We start from the raw sequence: 17,487 nt of genomic DNA, 5'->3' as shown, positions 1-17,487 counted from the left end.
ACCGCGCTAATGGATACTGCAGCCTTACGGCTTCCACCTGGGATACCCAATCCCACACACAAACTCCAGAAAAAAATTGGGTGTAGTCACTGGCGCTGTACCCCCTACATGTATTTCTGTTCACCAAAAGACCAAGATGAATTTGAGGGATCCTCCTGTGTCTAGAAGGGGAAACCTGTGTCACTAACTGACCTTATCACAAAGCCCTATGTGCCTATACAATAGGGGTTTCTTTGCACTTGGGACAATGGTATGGCGGCATACTGCAAGACAGGGTATTTCCAGAAGAGTGTTTGGGTATAAATAACCTGTCTTGCAGTATGCCTCCATACCTTGAAAGAGGGCTACTTTTAAGCCCGAAACGCGTTGGTCTATGGAGGTTTTGTTGCTGGATTAGGTGTTGAGGCATGCTGTAAGACATCTCAGCAGTATTCTGTGTTCCCCATCCGGATTGGTGATTCACAGGATCGTCTCCACGTTTTTTTTATATATGCTTGTGCAGGTCATTTGACCCTTGTTTTACTTGTCAATTTTTATGTAATAAAACATCTTTTTTTGAGGATCCACGCCTACCTGCTTCTTTCCTGGGACCACATTGAGAGGGACGGACAAACAAACCTTTCTGCACACATAGGGCTTAGTCCCTAGGTGAGTGTTGGACACAAGGGGTGAATCTGTTGGGCCTTATTTTGGTTCATTCTTTCTGACAAAATTCTTCTTAGATGGACAAAACTATGTGCACTGCAGGGGGGGCAGATGTAACATGTGCAGAGAGAGTTACATTTGGGTGAGTAATTTTGTTTCTGTGCAGGAAAAATACTGACTGCTTTATTTTTACACTGCAATATAGATCTCACTTTGAAGTAAAACCCCACCCAAATCTAATTCTCTCTGCACATGTTACATCTGGCCCACCTGCAGTGCACATGGTTTTGCCCATCTAAGAAGGATTTTGTCAGAAAGAATGAACCAAAATAAGGCCCTGTGAGAGTGGAGTTGTGGGGCAGAGGAGGAATTGTCAAAGATACCTTTATGTGCAAATAGGGCATTGGCATAAGGTCAGTATCGATACAACAGATATATGGTTGCTGATGGTACTTTGTTTGAAATTGGAAGTTGAGTAGGAGGAAGATCGTTGAGTCCCAAGTGCAAAGAAACCCCTACATGAACATAGGGCTTTGTGATAAGGTCAGTTAGTGACACAGGTTTCCCCTTGTAGACACAGGAGGATCCCTCAAATTCATCTTGGCCTTTTGGTGAACAGAAATACATGTAGGGGGTACAGCGCCAGTGACTACACACAGCTTTAGGCAGCTGCCTAGGGTGCCACCAAGTCTGCATACCAAAAAATGAAGGATGCCTATGAGGATCCTTGTTGTACTTAATGCAGATGGCTGCTTTGGAACTTCTAAGACCTCCCCTCCATACTTCCCCTTGATGCATACTTCCCTACTTTGCTGCCCCCTCCTCCTTGCACTCTGTTGTGGGTGGCAAAGGTAGGCCTCCAGGGAAAACAGGGGACTTGCTCACCTTCCCAGGGTGCTAAGAGGACCACCTGATTTTTGGGAGCCTCCCTGCCATTCTGGAATGTTAGGCAAGTATGCCTTAAGGGGTTGGAAATTGGGTATTGGTGGTGGCAGTATGGGTGTGTGGGGGGGGGGGGATTACAGATGGAGCCCTTCTCATTTACCCTGTTAATTGGATTAAGTGAGTAATATTATTACTATGCTAACCCCCTACTGTATTGTTCTATGTATTGTATTGTTGCTGAGAACAATAGGATAGCCATGGCTAGCCATGGTGAGCCACAACCTAATGAACAAAGTTGAGAGGGGCTCCAACTGTAGGTTCAAGTTTTGCCTTGGGTGCTCAGAAGCCCTGATAATAGACCCTCTGTATATGGGAGACTATTATAAGCAGTACTGCAGGTAATAGGTCAGATATAATCAGCATTTGGTAATAGTTGGAGTTTTCCAATAGTCCTCCTCTTTGGGAGATTAATAAATCCAACTTTCCAAATAATGCAGAAGATTTAATAATGCATAAGCCCACAATAGCTTAATATTCGTTTGGAGACGTGGGGTCCTGTACAATCTTCTCCTGTAGATGTGTATCACAGGTACCTGCACTCCAAATAACATTCACTGTCTGGCTGGGCAGAAATAGCAGGATCATGCGCTCTGTAAGTGAGTGTGCCGCTGGGTATTCACCACTTTACGTTGCCTCCACCAGCGTCACAGCGCTACCATAAGTCAGGGAGCTTGTTATAGGTGTCCGGCTCCTGTGAGGGTCTGCTGCTTATCGGTGCGGCTGCTTTCTCCTGCCACTTCTACAAATATGCAGCCATAGCTAAGTCCGTGCACACAGAGACGGCCCGATGGGTTGATGGAGATTCCAGCTGATTGTCCTACAATAGATGGTCCCAGTAGTACGCGTAACACCGAACGCAGGGCGGCTTTCTCAACTCAGGGAGTGGGAGTGTCTCAGAAAATGCAGGCAGCGCCAGCAGCGGTCCTGGGGCTAGATTCTCTAAACTTCAAAAGTGATAAACTGGAAAGTGATAAACAGCCAGCCAATCAGCTCCTTTTCGCTATGTCACTGGCTGTGTTTGAAAAACATCAGGCAGGAGGTGATTGGCTGGCTGTTTATCACTCTCCATTTTATCACTTTTGAAGCTTAGAGAATCTGAAGCCTGATCTCCCCGCGGCCTTCGTAGTGTCAAGTAAGTCTAGACTTACGGGGGGGATTCATTGTAGGGGGCTAGGGAGAAAGGGTGCCGATTAGCTGGGAGTTTTATTATCAAAATTCTGGGTGAAGGAACTGAACATGTCGGTTTGCACGAGTAGCAACCGTTAAAAACAAAACAAAAACACCAAGACCATTAAAATATTGAAAACAAATATGTCAATATAGCAAAATGATGACATAAATGACAATAGAATCTTGGCACTTGGTCAATAGCTGACTGAGCAGCGTGTGTTTAAAACATGATTATTTTTTTCCATCGGCCATCTCATTCACTTTCAGCCATAATTTATAATTTCATCAATTAATGTGCCAACTAATAATAGTCCAGAATAAATGCTGCAAATGGCTGGGAGCAAATAGATTTTCTCTTATATTCATGTCTTTTCCCAAAAGCGGAGTAAATAAAGAAAACGTCCAATCTGAACGCCTGACAGAGGAGTGGGAGATTTTGCACCTAAAATAACTGATTGAACGTCATATAACAAACCATTTCACATGATAACCAATTTACGAGAACAATGCTTTCGATTCGCAGAAATGTGGCATGGCTTCCGTGTAGCGAGCCGCTTCCCAGAACTAGGTAGCTTGCCAAAATGCTCCTCTTCTGCATTGAATAATATAGACATTGAAATAGCATTTACTTACAACAACAAACTGATTTAAAATATCCAGTTTAGATTCTCTATAAAATTATAGCTGTTCCGGAAGAGAAGACATTGGACATTTGCCAGCACTGAACTTCCAATGTACTTAAAATTCTATTTGTTTTTTTATTAAATTTTTTTTTTTTTAGTATACTGTATATATTTTTTTTAGTTGTTTAGGGTTCCAACTATTAAAAATACTTACATATCCAGTGATAGCACCTTCCGCAGTGGCGTTCTCTGGTCTGTTACTGGTAAAGCGCATGTTTCAGTTTTGATAGTATATTTTTCCTGTGCGGACTCATCTTTCTTTGTTTTTATGCCAAGAATGTTGACATTATGCTGCATGTCAACAGTATGACCATGTCATCAGAGTTACCGCCCCCAAACACCGGCTTCTAGTCAATCAACTTGCTTACGGCAATGGAATAAAAAGCCTTGGCTGTATGCCTGTGTAGTCTATCAATAATCACCTGGCCCCGTGAATAAGGTCTGAATTAGGCCCCATGGAATGTTAGCACTGTTGTTACTATGGCTGGGTACACCTAGTAAGGGCCACCTACACATTATTTCTGCAGACCTGACCTCCCTGGGAAACCCAGCTCTGGTCATAATAACTCACCTACAGCTGCTTGTAACCTGAACCCCACACTGCTTGTATCCCCTTTATAATTCCACAACTGATTATCCTAAGATCACGTGAAACCCCCACATCAGTGTTCCCCTGATTTTGGGGTAACCTGCACTAGGCTGAAAGCACTATTTGTGGTTTGGAATTAGAGGGATCCCTATTTTTTTGTAAAAAGGTATACACTATTAAAAATCATTATACAACTGGTATGTTCACATTTAAAATATGTCCTCCTATAATGGTGATGTTTTTATTGGGTGAAATGTTCAGTTCCCATCCTCGACTCTGAACTGTCCTTTCTTCCCAACATTCAATCTGTCTCCAAATCATGTTACATGCATCTAAAAAACATATCCAAAATACGACCGTATCTCACACAAGACACTACCAAATCTCTTATCCATGCACTCATTATATCCCGCATTGATTATTGCAATAGTCTCCAAACTGGTCTTCCCAAGAACAGACTTTCACCACTGCAATCCATATTAAATGCTGCTGCTAGGCTGATCTTCCTAGCAAGACGCTCATCGTCTGCTGATCCCCTCTGCCAGTCCCTCCATTGGTTGCCTGTATCTTACCGTATTCAATATAAAACACTTCTACTCACATATAAAGCTATTAACCATACTGTAACCCACTTATATTTCTTTACTTATCACAAAATATCTCCCATCTCGGCCACTCCCCTCTTTGGAAGATCTGCATCTCTCTTCTGCCGGATCACCAGCTCCCATTCACTATTACAGGACTTTCATCGGGCTGCTCCCACCCTATGGAATGCCCTTCCACGCACAATAAGACTCTCCACTTGCCTCCAGACTTTCAAGTGTTCCCTGAAAACTCACCTCTTCAGGCAAGCCTATCATAGTTCCATACGCATAACCCTCTGAGGCACTTATGTATTATATATAGAATCTGCTGCACTATATAAGAAACTGTAAATAAATAAATAAAATAAACAATATCAATGATATCTGCCAATTGGATCAAATATTTGGAAAACTAAACTAAACCTGAACAACTTTTTTGGGTACTTGTTGCCTAGCACGGCACCAATCGTAGGTGATTGCATACCTTAAGTTAAGGTGGACGCGACCGACGCGATTTCAGGGCTATTTTTAGCCTTTTCCCCGACAATTAAAAAATCGCGTCCATCGCATGCCTTAAGTTAAGGTCATGCGATGCAACCGATGCGATGGACGTGATTTTACATAGCGAACAATGTTAAATGGGCCAATGGACCCGATTTTTCATTGTATACCCACCCTTATGGGTATTTTACATGACAAATGCCCCTTCCCCCCCCCCATTCATAACGCCGCCCCACGATGAACAGCAACCCGAAGCGTGGCGAGCGCAGCGAGGCCGCGAGGGGCGGCGCTACGCATCCTCCGACCTTTTCATACCACCACTATCCACGTCGGTGTGGAGTTGGTTTTATATAGTGTAGCGTGCGCAGCGTGCCACGCGAGGGGACGCGTAATACCTGTGAAGTAATGCGCGTCCCCACGCGGGGCTCACTGCGCTCGCCACGCTTCGGGCTCGGTGGCTCGTTGCGCTTGCCACACTATATAAAGTCAACTCCACGCCGATGTGCATAGTGAACGTGGATACCGCCGCCCCTCGTGGGCTCGCTGCGCTCACCACGCTTCGGGTTGACGTTGGTCGTGGGGTGGCGTTAATAATGGGGGTGCATTTGACCCAACAGGGTAGGGAAGCAATAAAAATTGGAGTCTGGGGGCCATTTAACATTGGGGCCAATGTAAAATCGGGTCTCAGGGACCAATTTACATTGATTCCAATGTAAAAATTGCATCGATCGCGTCGATCTGATCGCATGCGATTTGGTTGCATGCGATGCGATCGACGCGATTTCGGGGGGTCCCGATGGATACAACTTTTAGCGCTGGCGCCGTGCTAGGAAACAAGTACCCTTTTTTGTTTAGCATTTAGGGCCTTATTTTGATTCCTCGGAGGACCAAATGAAGGTTCGCAAGGAGGATGTTTGGTGTCAAACTTTCTGTTCGCCAGGTGCACGCACACTACACAACGAGGGGGGGGGGGCACCGGGCAGCCCTATTAGCATATGGGAACGCCCAGAGTTCCATGGGCGTTCCCAGGCTAACGAGGCCGTGACGGACATGCGGGGAGCAGGCAGCTGACACCGCCGGATGTCAGCTGCCCGCCCTGTCCTCTATAGGTCACTCTGAACTGCGTGCACTGGAGTAAATCATCCATTCGCAGCAGTGGGGGGGCACGGCGTGTGAGAGGGGGGTGACGGCCGGCACTGCGGGCGGAGGGCGGAGTCTGATGGACTTGCAAGGCTGCGAAGTTCGCAGCCTTGTGAGTCAATCAGAATAAGGCCCTTAGAGTAGACTATAAGTTCAAGGGCACACAGGCATTACTGGTCCATTACTAACTGTAGGCCAGTCACACAAATCTGGTCTTTAACCCCTCCTTGTGCCTATACAGTATGCACAACAGGACTGTATGCAGGGATTATCAACAATAGTGCAAAATTAATACACTGCCTGTTATGTGCAGCCAGACACCGCAGCTACTGTACATAGCAGGGACTTGTGGCTGACGTATGCATGGCACAGACACCACACACCAGTCTGCCACTACCGCCACTTACTCACACAGAAAATTGACCTTGACAGTGACCTGGCTATGAAAGTTGGACAATCCAACCAGCAGAACATATGTTCCGGCATTTGTCAGGAAAGTCGTGATGCTTAGATGTCAGTAATGCAGACTGGTTGTAACCAAAATAAAATAGAGTTCAGGAAATAATATTTTTTGCATAATAGGTGTCCCACCAGCACTGTTTCGGTATTGGAGAGTATTCACAGGAAAGTATCCGTGTAATAAAGCGACAACATATGGTCGACGGGGTCAAAAAGTCGACAGGTTCCAATGGTTCAAATAACAATGGTGAGGATGATATTTTTTTGGAATGTTTAGCATTCTTTTACTTTTGACTCCAGACGGCACGTGGGCCAAGCACAATCTGAACCCCTCTATTATGCAGGGTTGCCGACTTTTGAAAGGGAGAGGAAACTTGTTTCAGCAGGCGTTCTGCGGGCGGGGGCTTCAACGTGATGTCATTTAGCCCCACCCCCATGAAGGAAAGTGACTTAGTTTGCTGATCTCCGTGGAGGGGGCGGGGCTAAATGATGCAATTATGCCACTTAGCCCCGCCCCCTCCCCTCGAGATCGGCAGATACGGTTATTTAACTGCCACGGTCAGGGGCGGGGGAAGCCGCAATCAGGGGGTGGAGCGGGGGTCCCCCAAAATCCGGGAGGGTTGCCCACCTTTCCGGGGTGCGACCCGATTTTCAGGACCCTCCCGGCCATTCCAGGAGGGTAGGCAACCCTGCTATTATGGCCCTGGTCTCCGTCAGATCCACCACTCCTCTACTTCATCAGGGCCGAAACTAGGTCTTTCGGTGCCCGGGGCGGCAGTCATTTGGACCAAATGACTGCCTTGGGGACAGGCAGCAGGGGTCTGGGGACTGGTTTTGGTTTACCCCGGCTCCTAGCGCTGCCGGGCGGTGGGCAGGAAGCAGATTTTGAAAAGACTTGCCGGACGCTGATTGGCTGAATTCAGCCAATCAGCATCCGGCAAGTCTTTTCAAAATCATCAGCGCAGTATCAGCAGTATGCTGCTTATTAATAAGTTCAACTAGGGATTTCCCCAGTCCTCTCAGCTACATAGAGCCAGTGGGTAACAAAGGGGTTAAATAAACTCAGTCTGTCCCCTGCTGCCTTCCTCTCCAGTTTTCTCTTAGGTGCTGGACTGTCTCCTATTTGGTCAAGCCTTGGCTGCACTGTCCATACTGGGTGGATCTCCCCTGTCCAGACAGGGAGAATAGAATAGCCTCCCGGAAGGGTCAAAGGCGGTTGAAAGGGACTCACCGTTGGGTCCCACTGCTCCTCCTGGTTGCTGCCACTCTGCTGCCACCTCACGGGACCACTGGCCCTCTGCCTCCTGCTGTCAGGCTCCCTCTCCCGGCTTGGGTGCTCCAGCTGGACGGGAGCGCGACTCTCTGCCCCGTCACTGACCTCTCTTCCCCCGTGTGGCTGCTCCCGCTTCCCTTGGTGCTACCGCAAGGCTCCCTGGCTCCTTCGCATCCTGTCTCCTCTGCCAGCTATCACAGGCGCCCGGCTGTCACTCCCAGCGCGCCGCTTCAACCTCCTGCTCCACCGCGTCAGGCTTCTCCTCCCCAGCTCTACTTGCTTCAAGGGCCGCCTCTGGTGCTCCGTGATCCCGCTCCACTATTCGGCCACCATCATTTCTCTCCTCCCCGGCGGTCACCTCCTCCTTCCTCTCTCTCCCTCTCATACCACCGGCCAATCAGGGACGGGGGTCTCATGCTCCCTGCACATGTTCAGGAGCTGGGTCCCCTGCTGAGGCTGTTAACCCCTGACTGCCCCAATCACAAGGGAGGGGTTTGGGCTCTCCTCTCTCAGTCCACATATATCACACCCGCTGCTGCTGCTGCACACTAGCGCCCCACTCCAGCGCCCGGTGCGCGTGACCCCCCAGCCCCCCCCCCCACCTAGTTACGGCCCTGACTTCACTGTTGGCTCCTCTCCCATGATTGGGGGCAATGGGCTGCCACCTTGCCCCTCCCCTATTCCGATGCCCTTGTGTATGTATATCTGAATAGTACATCCCACATATACTGTATACCCAGGCATGGTGTGCTTGGCTCACTTATAATAGTTACCCAATCAAGGATTGGCTTTTCAGGATATTTACTGTATTCACATTTTGGAATGTGCTGCAGCCCTGCAACTCTGTAACTGCCAGTGGCATGGATGTCCAGAACCAGAGCATCTTTCCCCTCCTGGAAGGGGTCATGTTGGGAGGTATAGTTAATGTAATAGTTTAAAATAAGGAGTGTTACAGTTCCCTTAGGGGCCTCATACAAGATGAAGCCAGTCCTGGCTTGTCTGCTGGGGTCTGTGATGTCATGATGTGATGTCATAATGGTGACTGCCTAGATCAGGGCTGTGCTGATGCTGTCTCACTCATTCACCTCAAAGGACTCGGGCAGTGCGCAGCTCACCAGCAGGAGGACATACTCACATAAGGTTAGTGATTGGACAGAGATAAGGGCAGATGCGGCGGCAGACTCTGAGTGCGACTACTGTAATATATGACTGATCACCTCACCAAAAGGACAGTATTGGATAAAAACAAAACCTCACACCTAGGGGGGCAGAACCGTACCTAGCAGCCACTAGGGCTGTGCCTGGGACACCTAAGGGCGGTGTCTAGATGGCGCTGGATGACATGTCGCAAGGCACAAGGTGTCCTACTATGCTGCATCAAGTCCCCATACGGATCCCTACTTATTAATGTGCAGAGGTGGGAGAGATGTATATGGTGCTTTAGCCATTACTTTGTTATTATCTGATACTGTTGTTATAGCTTTATCATAGTGTGGGCTCCATGTAAGAGTGATACTAAATTCTGGCAGCATATTGTATTAGTGTTAGGGTGATACGCAGGAATATGCCGCTGGTATTTACCATCACATACAGTATCTTTCCGGCGAGGACCAGCGGTGTCCCCTCCTCCGCTGCATCCTCTGCTGTGTTGCTGGCAGCCTAATGCTGCTGGCAATGGGTTACTGACTAATGCACATACATGACGGCCGTCTGTGTATGTGCATAGAGCTTAGACCCAGTGGGGACATAGGAAACAGAGTTAGAGCTGTCCTATATATATATATCATTGCAGCCCTAACCCTTTATAGCACCAGTGACGAGTCCTAAAAGGGTTCTGGCTGTTTCTTACATGGAGTCCTAATACCCAGTGCTAGGGTTCTCTCTTCTTTTCCCCCCTTCCCCCTCACTTACCATATCTTCTCTCTCTCTCTCTCTCTCATTTTCTCTCTCTCACTGTGGACATGCGCGTGCCCCCCGGTTCCATCAGGTACGTAACCACCATGTAAAAGGTCAAAATGCAGATTTAGGGTGACAGAAGGGATGAAGGGTTATACAAGGTTAGTGGGTGGGTGGGTGGTTTGGGCAAACTCTGCAAAGTCTCTTAATGCCTAGAGGGACGGGCAGTCCGTCAGCCATGGGTCCCCAGAGGTTTCCCCCACAGGGGGTTTTTCCTCTCCTGAGTGCTGATGGATGATTCTTTATGAGTCATGAGGCTTCCGCCATCTTGTTCCTTTTATAGGACAAGTTTGTAAGAATTCTGGACCAATCTTGATCAAGAATTCTCAAACTTATTCTGCAGAATAAATAAAAATATAGTTACAATTTTACTTGAAATAAAATTTTAATTTATTTTCAACTGTATTTTGTGTGAATTTGTCTTTATTTGGATTAATAAATGCTCCCAAAGGTGAGGAGGCCGCAGTGAGGGCTGGTGGGGTAAATGGGAGCAGAGGTGGTAATGGAAAGTCACACAGGGGTGGGGAGGCTGAGAGGATGAAGGGTCAGCTTAGATAGAGTATAGTGACGGATGTTATATCTGCGGGCTTACACCCTGATCACTGAGGTGACCGTAACAAATGGGAGGGGCTTATGGACAGTAATAATAATGCATCAATGTATTTGACTAACATGTGGCCAAGAATTGGGAGGGAAACTTTATATTTGTATATAAGAGATTAATGTAAGTCAATAATATCCTCATACAGTACATAAATTACAATCTCCTGATAAATAATAACAATAGTAATGAGAAGGAGGAGAAGAAAAAGAAGGAGAAGAAGGAGAAGAAGAAGAATTATATTTATATAGCACTTTTCTCCAATAGGACTAAATGTTATATACAAAAAACATGAACATAACAGAAGTTTAGATCTTTCTAAAAACCTTAAATATAATACAGTGCAACAGCTATTTTGGTTCATTAACCCCTTCACGACATTTGACGTATATATACGTCATGGTCGGGAAGTACTTCCCGACACATGACGTATATATACGTCATGACTTCTAACTGTCACTGCGTCTAGAGACGCAGTGACAGTTAGGTGATGTCTGCTGTCCCTGACAGCAGACATCCCCCCTCGCCGCCCAGGGGGGGCAGGGGTGCCCCCCCCGGTCGGCGATCGCTGTGATTGGCTGTTCAAATCTGAACAGCCATTCACAGCGTTTCCTGTGTTACCGGCGGCTAAGCCGCTCGGTAACACAGGGATTCACTGGTGATCGGTGCTGTCAAGTACAGCACCGATCACCACCGATGTGCAGCCCCCCCTCGAACCCGCCGGGCACTCACCCGGCAGCAGCAGCGGCTCCCCCGGCTCCCCCGGAGCGTCCGGAGCGCACGCAGCGCTGCCCTCCTCCCCCCTCCCCCCCGCAGCAGCAGCAACAGCATCAAGCTGCATAAAAAGTAAAAAAATAAACATATGCACTGAAAAATATATTTATATATATATATATATATATATATATATACACACACATATATATATTATATATATATATATATATATATGTGTGTGTATATATATATATATATATATACACACATATATATATATATGTGTGTGTGTGTGTGTGTGTGTGTGTATATACCGCACCGATTACCACCGATCGCCAGCCCCCCCCCCCTCCCACCCGGCAGCCCCCCTCCCTCCCACCCACCCGGCTGCCGCAGCGCCAGCACCCCTCCCACCCCCCCGCCAGCCGCAGCGCCAGCCCCCCTCCCAAAGCTGGTGACTAAAATGGGGTCACTTGTGGGGGGGTTCCACTGTATTGGTGCTTCGGGGGTCTTGCTAATGCGACATAGCACCCACCATTCATTCCACCACCAAAAATCACTCCTTCCCTTCTGAGTCCTGCCATGCACCCAACTGGTATTTTTTGGTCACACGTGAGGCATTGCCGTACTCGGGAGAAATTGGGGCACAGATTTTGGGGTGCTTTGTCTCCTTCATTCCTTGTGAAAATAAAAAATTTTGAGCCAGAACTGCATTTTTCTGTAAAAAATTACATTTTTTTACACAAAAATGCAGATCTGGCTCAAAATTTTTCATTTTCACAAGGAATGAAGGAGACAAAGCACCCCAAAATCTGTGCCCCAATTTCTCCCGAGTAGGGCAATGCCTCACGTGTGACCAAAAAATACCAGTTGGGTGCATGGCAGGACTCAGAAGGGAAGGAGTGATTTTTGGATTTTGCAGCACAGATTCTGGTTGAATGACCCCCGAAACACCCATACAGTGGAACCCCCCCACAAGTGACCCCATTTTGCAAACTACACCCTTCAGGGAATTCATCAAGGGGTATAGTGTACATTTCAAACCCCCCGGGGTTTCACCAATTTTGATACAACTGAGCTGTGAAAATGAAAAATTCATTTTTTTCATTTTCACTGCCCAGTTGTACCACAATTGGTGAAACCCCTGGGGGTTTGAAATGTACACTATACCCCTAGATGAATTCCCTGAAGGGTGTAGTTTGCAAAATGGGGTCACTTGTGGGGGGGTACCTAACTTTTAGCATCTTATGGTGCCTAGAAACCTACATGGTGCCTAAAAAATAATCTCATAAAAAGGAGGCTCCAAAATCAAGTAGGTGCTCCTTCTATTATGAAGCCTGTGGTTTGGTCACCGTGCACACTAGGGCCACATATAGGATATTTATGAAAACCAAAGAATTGGGGAAATCAATTTTTAGTCACATTTCTCTAGTAAAATCTACTGTGTTCCTTAGAAAAATGTATTAAAATTGCAAATCTGCAAAAAAAATGAAATTTGGAAATTTCACCTACACTTTCTTTTAATTCCTGTGAAACACCTAAAGGGTTAATAAACTTCCAAAATGCTGTTTTGAATACTGTGAGGGGTGCAGTTTTTGAAATGGCATCATTTATGGGGGTGTCTCACATACAAGTCACTCAAAGTCACATCATAACTGACCTGGTCCCTAAAAAAATCAGAGTTTGAAATTTTCTTGAAAATTTGAGAATTTGCTATTCATATTTGAAGCCTCCTAGTGTCCAAAAAAATGAAAATGAGGTTGAAATAATGATGGCAACATAAAGTAGACATATGGTCTATGTTAGTTATTCACTATTTTAAGTGGTAAGATTATTTGTCTCACAAGCAGAAAATTTAACATTTTGCAAATCGCAAAATTTTCCATTTTTTTACGACATTTTGGTATTTTTCACAAAAAAACACAGACTGTATCGACGAAAATTTACCACTAACTTGAAGTACAATGTGTCACGAGAAAACAATCTCAAAATCACTGGGATAAGTAAAAGCAAAAAAAAGTTATCCCCACTTAAGTGATACATGCCAGATTTGAAAAAAAGGGCTCTGTCAGGAAGGCAAAAACTGGCTCTGTCATGAAGGGGTTAATAACAAATATTATTCCTATTACACACAATGGGAGTAGGAGATCTCCTTGATACATGATGACAACCAGTCCCTGCTTCATTCTACACAGGAGAGTCCAAACGTTCTTTATACAGTGTGTGTGTGTGTGTGACCTGGTCACTGTTTGCTGGTGCAGCAATGACCTCGACTCCGTTGACTCCCTTTGACCACTTTTTTGATGTCCTAACCTCGGCTGACTCAGTGATTGGACCGAAACGTTGGAGATTTTTCTGGACTTAACGCATCACTTGATATGTGCTTTTTTTTTACTTCTTTTCACGAAAAAAAAAAAAAAACATTGTTGTAAAATATTGGCGAGTGCTCTTTATGTCCCTTCGTAGGGAACTGGAGAATATATATATATATATATATATATATATATCTAAAAAATACAGAGAACAAAGGGGCGCTCCATAGTGCATGTAAATGATGTTTTTAATAGAGCAAACACACTCCAACAACGATAAAAGCAGTTGCTCGTACCATATAAAAAACTGCTGTGGGCTGGTTACCACAAGATGTTAAACAAATACTCCAGGCACACAGCTCCTGATGATATGCTCACCACCACCAGAGGGAGGGACTCCGCATACGCTGGCTTGCGCTGCCGGGACTCCTGACCACTTGTCGGGGACGCAAACACCAGGCTGGAGACAGGGTATGGCAAGACGCGGGTATCACAGACCACGCCCTAACGCGTTTCGTGGGCGTGGCCTGTGATACCCGCGTCTTGCCATACCCTGTCTCCAGTGGTGGTGGTGAGCATATCATCAGGAGCTGTGTGCCTGGAGTATTTGTTTAACATCTTGTGGTAACCAGCCCACAGCAGTTTTTTATATGGTACGAGCAACTGCTTTTATCGTTGTTGGAGTGTGTTTGCTCTATTAAAAACATCATTTACATGCACTATGGAGCGCCCCTTTGTTCTCTGTATTTTTTAGATATCCATTCATCCTGACCCTGGATGCCACATTTATTCAAAGGGAGCTGCAGGTCTAATTGTGGACTTTGGTGACTGTTTATTTGGAATTCCTATTAAGGATTTATTTGCTGGACCAAATTTGGACATTTCATACTGAGCGCAGCTCACAAGTACTTTTTCCATATATATATATATATATATATATATATATATATATATATATATATATATATATATATATATATATATATATATATATATATATATATATATATATATATATATATATATATAGCAATCCAATAAGGAACTCCAATAAGGAACTCCAGGTCTTTTTGCAAACAAAACAAAGTTTTACTAAGTGCCTACGGCGTTTCGGGCCAAGCCCGTCTTCAGGACATACTCAGCAAAACATTGACAAATAACATACATTTATACATTTGTGTAACTCACCCATCCCGGTGCTGCCAGCTCCCGCATCCGCCCACCGGCGTGTTCTCCGTCTCACTTCCGGGTCTTCCTCCCGGAAGTGACGTGACGCCGTCTCAGGTCATCATGTTGGACGGGCAACACTGCTATCCGGTGGGCGGATGCGGGAGCGGGCAGCACCGGGATGGGTGAATATATATATATATATAGAACAGTGGGGTCCCGTGAAGGGGGCTGCAGGCTTAAATGCATTGATCAATTCATGAACCAAATCTCCACTATTTATTATCAGTTAATTTAGTGTGTGCAGAGCCCCTACAATGTCTGTTTAAACAATGTGGTCACAAGCCATAGGGCACCCCAAAACTAGGAAAGGTGAGTGCCGATGTTAAGTGTATATATATATATATATATATATATATATATATATATATATATATATATATATATATATATATATATATATATATATATATGGGCAAGAAAGGAAAAAGCACTCCCTCGGTCTTCCACTACTAGCAATAATCAGCCAAACACACTTGTTGGTAGTGCTAACGTTTCGGGGTTTGATCCCCTTTATCAAAGCAAAAAAAACGTGCAAGATAAAGGGGATCAAACCCCGAAACGTTAGCACTACCAACAAGTGTGTTTGGCTGATTATTGCTAGTAGTGGAAGACCGAGGGAGTGCTTTTTCCTTTCTTGCCCATATTATTCACTTTCTGGACAAGCACCTCGGCGGCTGTTGCCATAGGACAGGAGTGCCGGTCCGCCACAAGGACATTATATATATATATATATATATATATATATATATATATATATATATATATATATATATATATATATATATATATATATATATATATGGGATGTTGAGTGTATGTGTTTTGATTGGAGGCATACGGGGCCTTATTTTGGTTCATTCTTTCTGACAAAATCCTTCTTAGATGGGCAAAACCATGTGCACTGCAGGGGGGGCAGATGTAACATGTGCAGAGAGAATTAGATTTGGGTGGGGTTTTACTTCAAAGTGAGATCTATATTGCAGTGTAAAAATAAAGCAGCCAGTATTTACTCTGCACAGAAACAAAATTACTCACCCAAATCTAATTCTCTCTGCACATGTTACATCTGCCCCCCCCTGCAGTGCACATGGTTTTGTCCATCTAAGAAGGATTTTGTCAGAAAGAATGAACCAAAATAAGGCCCAGTATTGGAGGAGTGCAGATCCAGTTTTTGTATTGCATATATATATATATATATATATATATATATATATATATATATATATATACACTGTATACACACACACATATATATATATATATATATATATATATATATACTGTAGCCCTTTTTATCAAAGGCATTATCTACTTAATAAAGTTTTTCTAGCACCATTAATCCCCAAATAAACGAAGAGTTATTATACTTAACATATTGTGAAGAGTAACTTCATTTTGCGCATGTTGACTCACCCAGTTGATATATGAGACATGTACTGTATGTATGAAGTTTATGGCTGTTAATTGGTAATGCGGTGAAAGCTTCGAAAGAAAATCTATTGTAAATCTTACTTCGCAGACAGAAACAGCCATGTGCAGCCAATTTCAGATTGTCCTGTTTATCCCCCATTGTCAGCATAAATAGCACATCAGCAAGGCATTTTACCCAAATTACTAATGACCCACTATTTGCTGTTTTCCAGCTCATTATAAATGATACATATTGTACATACAGTACTGCAGCCTATTCAGCAGTTACAAGTGAGCAAATAGTGTTAAAGATGTTAATATTCTGACTGTGGCAGCATTATTACTGTATCAAATAAATGGCCGAAAATACTGCATTTATTTAAATGATATTTGCAAACAAATTTAGGACCCCCACCACGCCAGAGAGGGCTGTATGAACATCCGCCAGACACCTTGTTGGGCCCCCCGCGGTGATCGGAATTGTCTTCCCTTTCCGTCTTTTCCCCGGTATCTCCTGCCGTTTTGTGTAGAAAGGTTCCAAAACATGCTTCTGCTCTTTTCATAATGGATTGTATGAATTAATGTTCCCAAATTATTTTCGTTTTATATCAAATGGTTGTGGCGAATTGAATTGATGTAAATAAGACAAGTAGTCGGAGGAAAAACAAATTTTCTTTTATGCCGACTCCACAGTTCCGTCTGCACTCACTAAACTGCAAGCTTTGCCAAGTCCTGCACCGTCTATAGATTTACAGTGGAAAGTGGAACATTAATTTTGGCAAGCTTTCATCTGTTTGGTTAGTTGAAAGTCAGGGATCTTCAAAAAAAAAAAACTACCTTACCTTAGTGCAAATGCCAAGTGCCATTGTGTTTGCTTAAAAGACAAAAAGATTAAAAAGAATGTTAGCATTAAATCTGGCACGGGAAGAGTCAGCTGTAAGACTTTGTTCACAAATGGTATGAAATACAAAGCCTTGGTCATTCAATGTTCACTTACATAAAGTTCATTCCTAAACCCAATTCTTGTCTACTCAGTCTCAGTTCTCTGTTTCCATGACCCTGTGACTTTTTAACATTTTTTTTTGCATTACATTGTCCTTTATTTTTAGTCTATAGTATGATAATAATAATAGTAGTGGTTGTGCTATCAATATATAGAATTATATTGTAGACATATAGCGGGGGTGCTATCAATATATAGAATTATATTGTAGCCATGTGCCGGGGAGCCACACTTCTGCCATGCCCCATTACTGCGAGGGAGCATGGCCA

The sequence above is a fragment of the Crinia signifera genome, chromosome 4, assembly GCF_055691185.1.
Source record: "Crinia signifera chromosome 4, ASM5569118v1, whole genome shotgun sequence".
NCBI classification, from domain to species: Eukaryota; Metazoa; Chordata; class Amphibia; order Anura; family Myobatrachidae; genus Crinia; species Crinia signifera.
The sequence above is the reverse complement of the archived record's forward strand: the minus strand, read 5'-3'. Positions refer to the sequence as shown.